We start from the raw sequence: 8019 nt of genomic DNA, 5'->3' as shown, positions 1-8019 counted from the left end.
CAGTTCATCAGGGAGCCCAAGGTAGGAACTCAGGGTAGGAACCTGGAGGCAGGAGCTGGAGCACAGGTCATGGAGGAAAGAAACTTACTGGCTTGCTCCCCTGGCCCCAGCTCAGCCTGCTTTCTTATGCAACACAGGTCCACCTGCCCAGGGGTGGCACTACCCACAGAGAGCTGGGCCCTCCCATAGCACTCAACAATCAAGAAGGTGCCCCATGGACATGGCCACAGGCCAGTCCAATGGAGGCAATTCCCCAATTGAGGCTCCCTCAACCCAGGTGTGTCAAGTTGACACTAAAACTATCCAGCACAACAGTCTCAACCACAGCATCTTCAGAGATGACTTGATTTCCATCTTTATCAATAAGAACATTTTTAGAGGACTCTGGGATTCCTTGTTAATGTGACTTAAAAAAACATGTGTTTCCATCTTGTTCTGAAGGTCAGACCCAAGAAATTTTCTCCATGAGTTTGGGAGGGATTTGACTTGGTTTTGTAAGAACTTTATGGAGAGCAACAGTGGCTCGACTCTGAAATGGCTGAGGTGGAGGAGGTGTGATACTTCCCCCAGGACATCTTGATAAAGGAAGTGTTTCATCTCTCAGAGACATCTTGGGGTGGCCCTGTCTGAGTAGGACTGATTAGATCACCTGTTAGCTTGGTAGTAATGATCCCTTTTCTGAGAAAGTGGTTCTTTTCGGTATTTCAGAGAAGTCTGAAGATCTGTTTCCATTTTCAAAAAGGAGTTTTTGAATTACAATGATGCTCACAGGTAAAATTTGAAATGCTATGTTACAAGACCCACCATCTTGATTCCAGCATAGACCCATAGTCCCTGAAGAAAGAGTTCCCTGTAAGTGTGAAGTCCTTGTGGTTTTGCCTGGTAGTCTGGAGCTGGGTGGAACAGTAGCAATTTTCCACTGTAGGAAATGTGGCCCTTACTGTCTGGGATGCTAAGAAGCCTTCCCAAGGTGCTCAGTAGTGGCTGGCTAGTCTTGGCTCCCAAAATAACAACTGATAAGAGATGTTCTCACCTAAAATTCAAGAGTGTGGTTATAGTTAATGCCTGAAGCTAATTTTTGTGGAACCATGTATCACAGAGAAGGTCAGGAGAGTGATAATTCCCATGAACCTAGCCTTCTCCTCATCATGAGAGTTTCCAGGGCTCCTTTTTTACAGACACATATGTGCATTGTAATATCCGCAATATCAAACATGTGAGCTCAGATCTCCTTTCCGTGAGAGGGATGGAGAAGGAAGTTGAAGTCGATGAGAATCAAGAACGGGGTAGGGTTTAGCATGGGCAGGAACAGTGCGATTACTCAACACTTGGATTTTTAATCAAGGGATCTTAGTAATGAACAATATATCCTTTGTGGGCACAAAAAGAAAAATGCAAAACAGAAGCCAGTAGAGATTTAGTAAACAGAGCAATCTATAGGGCCCTCAGGGAGGATGTTTGCGCAATGACTGTTTCGAGCTTTAAGAGATGCGCTTTGGTACAGTGGTCAATGCCAGTCTCCCTTGGATGTGTGTCTTGAGGTGATCCCAGGATTCAATGCAGAACATTTTGGATTAACTTGGATAATTAATTATGACAAATAGTAGGCACGCAGTGCTTACTGTGTTCGGTGAACTTTTAAGAGACTAGAAAGGCTTATTCAGGATAAAGTCTTTCCTCCTCTGTAAATGTTTTCAGAACTTTGACCACTTTACTTTGAGGTACTTAATGTGGTCGCTATGGGTATTGAAACAACCAGACGGTTGCTCTCATGTCCTTAAGAACAGCTTCACGGCTTAGATGTCTCATTTCCTCCCTGTACATGGTTGGTCAGCAACTTCTCTCTGTCTGGGATCTAGACAGTTAATTATGACTCAAGATGACTGGGCAAAGAGCTGCACAGCCTTGGGCAAGTCACTGAATTTTGTTGAATTTCAGTTTGCTCATCTGTAAAAGACTTTCCTCTGAGCTCTTGGAACTCTTACAAGAAAACATGCAAAACGGGGTAAAAACATGATTATCAGACTTTCTCCCTGGTTATTGGGATAGATTTTTATAGACAATATTTTTCATCACCAGCAACTGACACCAAATGCTGAGGGGTTTTGGAATTTGGAAAAGTCCTGAAGAGTAAAGAAATGGACTACAGGAGGCTGAGCAGGTCCTGGTAGGCAGGAAGCTAAGTCGGGAGTTAGGTTGTTGCTGGTTTGATATAGAGTGAGCCACTTTTTCTTATCAAAGTCAGTGAAACTCACACCTACTGGTTTGACTTTGTAAGAAGAACTGAAAGTGAAATCATTATGATTGTCAGCAAAACAAAATAGTGTTGAGGAGAGTTACACCACTCCAACATAATTTGAATGTTAACTGTCTACCTCTGTCCCAGATGCTCTTACTTGATCCTCCCATCAAGGAAGCCCTTCTGACCAGGGAGCCTGGGAAGAGGGCCCCTTTGGACTCAGATCACTTCTGAAGTCATAGCTAAGCACTCGTGTCCAGTTTGAGTCACTTCCTCTAGCTCAAAACACATGTGATGAGCCTTGCAAGGCACAAACCACATTTCTGCCTTCCCCCATTTCAGTGGTTCTCTGTCGTATCATCTAGATAGTGAGCCACCATTAGAGATGACACAAATCTTAAGAAGAATCCATTTCTTCAAAGCAGCCAGGATACTGGGAGACTCAAGGAGGGTGAGGACAGCGGAAATGTTCATCATGTTGATGGTTGTCTGGTTAGCCACTAACTTCTAAGTTATTTCAACTGAGAAACTTTAAAGATTCAGAAGAGAAGGTGGGCAGTGTCTGAGGTCGAATGGCCACAGCTCTGGTTCACAGTTGGTAACTCACAACTGAGAGCTGTTCTATGCTTGCCTCCCAGGGGTGGTCTTTACAAGAATGTGCTCTTGGGGCTGGAGAGATGGCTCAGCAGTTAAGAGCACCGACTGCTCCTGCAGAGGACCCAGGTTCAGTTTCCCACATGGTGGCTAACAACTATCCATAACTCCAATTCCAGGGGATCCAATGCCTTCTTCTGACCTCTACAGGCACTGCACTGCACAGTGCACTTACATACACGCAGGCAATACACTCAAACACATAAAAAATTAACAAAATATTTAAAAAATAAACCTTAAAATAAAAAAGAGCGTGCTCTTCAAAAACCATGTGTCTGGTTCCTTGCTGTCCCAAGGAGTTCTGAGACTTGGTCTCAGTGGTTGGCATGGCTAGAGGGCAGGCACTGGGCTACAACCTGGAAATTCTGACTAAACTTTCAAGTAACAAAGCAAGTCTTGTATGAAACACATTGAGTGCCAGTTCCAGTAATGCCAAAGTCCCATTTGAAAAATTTTATATTTAAATGACACATAATAATTGTTCATGGTGGGTTAAGCATGGTGGTACATGTCTTTGATTCCAGCACTTGGAAGGCAGAGGTAGGTGGATCTCTGTGAGTTAGGCCAACCTGGTTTACATATTGAGTTTGAGGACAGCCAGGGCTACACAGTGAGATTCTGTCTCAAAAAAAATTTTTTTGAGCATATTTTTATGGGTGTAGTGTGAGGTTTCAGTACAAGTAATCAAATCAAGGTATCTAGCATATTCTGAAGTTATCATTTCTTTGTGATGGGAATATTCAAAATAATTTCTTCTAAGTATTTGGAAATATTTCCTATGACATTACTAACCGGCCACCCTTGCTATACAATAGAAAACAGAGTGTGTTCCTCCTTCCAATTCTAACTTTGTACAATTGACTGAATTGACTGATCTCCCTTCCTCCTCTTCTCTCATCTTCCTCAGTCTCTGCTAGCCAACATTCTAGCCTCAACTTCCATGAGATCAGCTTCATTCTAACCTCAACTTCCATGAGATCAGCTTGTTTGCATTCTACATGTGAATGAGATCACGGGGTATTTGCCTTTCTTGTTTTTCTATTATCACCTCCTAAAGATTGCCACAGGGAACCTGATTTCCATCATCATACCTGTAGTTAGATATTCAATTGTTTGTTATTTCCTTTGAGGATAGAAAACCAGCCTTAGTAAATCTTCCCATTTTAAAATGCCTGAGAATGGATACCTCCTCGCGGACTTGTCACTGATGGGGATCCTTTTATGAAAGGACACTTCTTGTTTTGTGATTCTAAAGAGCATGATAGATACCTTCTCTCTGGGAAAGTATTTCAAGCCACACTAGAGGACCACTGGGCATTTTGATGAGCCTAACACTGGGATGTATAGACCTTGACACTTTTCAGGTCATAAAATGCTGGTGTCTTTCAGGGGTTGGCAACCCAACTCAGACCAGGCCCCAATTCTGTACTAGAATCTGGTTTAGCTTTCTGTGAGTTTGGCTTTTCTCACGTCTGCTTTCTGTGTCCTTGAGTTGTCTGGCCAGATTTTTCCTCTTTCCCTTAGCCTTCCTTCGGGCCCACCATCACCTGGAGTTGACGTTTGTGAGTTCAAGATCTGAATAATGGTCATTGCTCTGACCAGTGCCTTCCTTATCTAAGATTTCTTGGAGATTTTAGCATTGAAGGGGATACAAGGAAGGGTCTTCTAGACCTTAAGAACGTGCAGAACTTTAGAGCAAAAAATAACAGCAGCCATCACACCAAGCAAATACTGATTGAAGAAGCCCAAAGGCCTTGAATTACTCACGCCTCCACCATCCATGCAGATCAGAGTTGATGAGCATGGATCAAGGTCGGTGTTTTCAAAATGTGCTTCTTGGACTGGACTGGCAGCAGAGACTTGTTGGAAATGGCAATTACCAAGACTCGTTATAAGCTTATGGAGTTAGAAACTGCCATCTTTACTTTATCTAAACAAACCTCTGGAGAATTCAGACACTTGCGAAAGTGTGAGACAAAGCATTGTCCATGGCCTATCAAATCATCTTTAGGGGGAAAATTCAGTAGTTTTTTCATCACGTGCGACCAGTGAGCAATGGTTTCTCTCACAGTTGATTCTTTTAGTCACTCTCTCATATTTCTTCCCGAGCAGCAATTGCCATGTTAGGAGGCATCATTTAGATCAGAAGGATATATTGACTATAGATCATTCCTTAAAGCTAACAGGGGTTCAGGACACTGGCACAGGAAGTTTTGAGTTGAGATGTAAGCCAGTATACAAGTGGATCTTTGAATGGCACAGATAGGGGGTATAATGTGAGTTTGGGGACACTTTAGGCTGTAGAGGTAAAGTCGAAGATGTGGCGGGGGTGCAATTAGCAATCAAATGGTAGAAATGGGACTGATGGGGCTGGAGAGAGGGCTCAGTGGTTAAGAGCACTGGCTGTTTTTGCAGAAGACTGGGGTTTGAATCGCAGCACCCACGTGGTGGCCAACATCCATTCATAGTTCCAGTTCCGGGGAATCCAACGCCCTCTTCTGACCTCTGCAGGCATTGTATGACATGGGTGCACTTACGCACATGCAGGCTATACACTCATACACATACAGTAAAGATAAATAAATCCAAAAAATTAAAAGAAAAAGAACTACGACTGGTGTTTTAGAAAAAGTTAGAAAACAGGTCAGCTGGAGGAGAGAATGTGTCGTCTGAGACCTATGAGAAATTTTGAGATTGAATTTTCCTAAAATTACTGGCCTCAGTGACGGAAAGGAATGGATGTTCCCAGATCCACCACTCAGTGACTGACTGTAGTAAGGGCAAGAAGAAATATTTGCAGGCCGTACTACAGTACAAGCCTCAAGCAATTTGGCATGACTCAGGCAGTTGGGAAACAACTGTGCTCCTGGGACAGCTTGACATGTCACTGGAGCAGCCCTGCTAGGGTCATGCTGTTCTTTTAAAGGAAGAGCTTTGAGCTGATTCTGAACTTGGAAGAGAGTTCAGCAAACACAAGTGGCAACGGAAGGTTGAGTCATGCGTGCATACCACACTAAGGTCAGTCTCTGCCTCCAAGCACGAGGGGTTGGGTGGACATTCTCACTGCAACAGAAGGAGCTCTCTGCCCATTCCCGTACCACTGTGGTTCTGCGTAACTGTGCAGCTGTGTGAGTGCTAATTCACAGATCAGTAATAATGTGTCACTGGATCCCTGAAGGTTTTCTGGATTATTCAGGAAAATCATTTAGCTGAGAATTCAGTCTCAGGGCATTTTATTGTGTTTCAGTGTTTGGCATGTCTGTGATGGCAGTTGTGATGTCTGTGATAAATCTGGTTATCAGGAGTCTGTTATTGATCAGAAGCACCATTTCCAAGCATGCTGAATAACAGAATGTATTTCAAACTAATGACCATTATATTTGAGAACAGTACTAGCTAACATGGACTTAGGGTCATCTTAGACACTGCAGTATGGCTTAAACTCATCATCTGTGTTATGCTCAGTCTTCCTAGAGGGCAAACGTTGTTACTGTCTCCATCTAGCAGGTCAACCAACTGAGTCACAGAGGACAAATGATACCTTCAAAGTCACAGCAAAAGGTAAAAATGAAACCTGGATCACACACACACACACACACACACACACACACACACACATGGAAGAGCACAGGGAGGCATAGACATACTCAGGCATATACAGACATACATGGACAGACACACGGACACACAGATAAACACAGAGACACACACACAGACACACATGCGCACAGAGAGACACAAACACAGACACACAGATTGTTGCCAGAGTTCTCCCGGGGTCTCTTGCGAGATCAGATAAACCATATAATATATTTTTATGTGAGTTTATTATGGTTTCTGCCCTCGGGTAGGGAGGGGGGCAAATGGGGAACTTAAATGGAGAGAAGCACTCTTGCCTGCGGCTCAGAGCCCGCCATGTCAAATACTCCTGTAGCCCGCTCATAGTCTCCATTAACCTTTGCCCACACATCTTGGGCCCTCAGTCTAGTCCCAGGTGGGTAAATGCCCCCTCTTGGGTCCACAAGGGTGGGGCACAGGGGCCATCTCTCTCTCCATGCCCACCACCGCATGCGTTCTTCCTGGTTCCTGGCTTCCATCCCAAGATGGTGCAGAAAACCCCTCCCCAGTCCCTTCTCTGCAGCAGGCCCCACCTCTTGGAGGAATCAGTCACCTGGGAGACACAGATATACATACACATGGAAATACAGGCATACAGAGAGACACAGACACATACAGATACACATAGAGGCACACCCAGAGGCACATAAGAGAGAGAATACATACATAGACACACAGACATACACAGAGAGATACATACATACAAACACACGTAGACATGCAGAGACACAGACACACATACAGGCACACAGGGAGACAAACATATACAGCTAAAGACAGGCACACACACAAACACATGCACACAGGCACATAGAGAGACTCAGAGATACACACGCAGACACAGAGAAATACATAGACCACAGACACACACACAGGCACATACAAACACACACATGCACACACATGCACACATATAGACACACAGAGACACAGACATACAGAGACACAAATGGAGACGTACACAGACAGACACACATACAGACCCTGTGGCAGGCAGAATCTCATCTTTTAAAAATTTTTGTATGTAGTATTTTCATTTTATGTGTATCTGTGTATTGCCTACATGTAAGTAGGTGCACCTGTGTCGTGCAATGCCCACGGAGGTCAGAAGAGGCTGTTGGATCCCCTGGGACTGGAGTTATGGATAGTTGCTAGCTGCCATGGGGGTGCTGGGATTCGAACCCGGGTCTTCTGCAAGAACAGTGTTCTTAACTGCTGAGCCATCTCTTCTGCCCCCCCAGAATCTCATCTCTTTAATGCCAGCACTCGGGAGGCAGAGGCAGGCAGGTTTCTGGGAATTCAAGGCCAGCCTGGTCTCCGTAGAGAATCCAGGCCAGCTGGGGCTAGGGGGAGACCCTGTCTCAAAAAGACTAAAAAAAGAAAGTTTTATTTATTTTTATGTGTTTGAGTGTTTTTGCCTGCATGTATATAAGTGCATCCATGTGTGCAATGCCTGTGGAGATCAGAAGAGAGTGTTGGATCACCTGGAAACTTACAGATGGTTGTTA

Source organism: Nannospalax galili, unplaced genomic scaffold (genome assembly GCF_000622305.1).
Source record: "Nannospalax galili isolate Female #2095 unplaced genomic scaffold, S.galili_v1.0 scaffold136, whole genome shotgun sequence".
NCBI lineage: Eukaryota > Metazoa > Chordata > Mammalia > Rodentia > Spalacidae > Nannospalax > Nannospalax galili.
Note: the sequence above shows the minus strand (reverse complement) of the source record.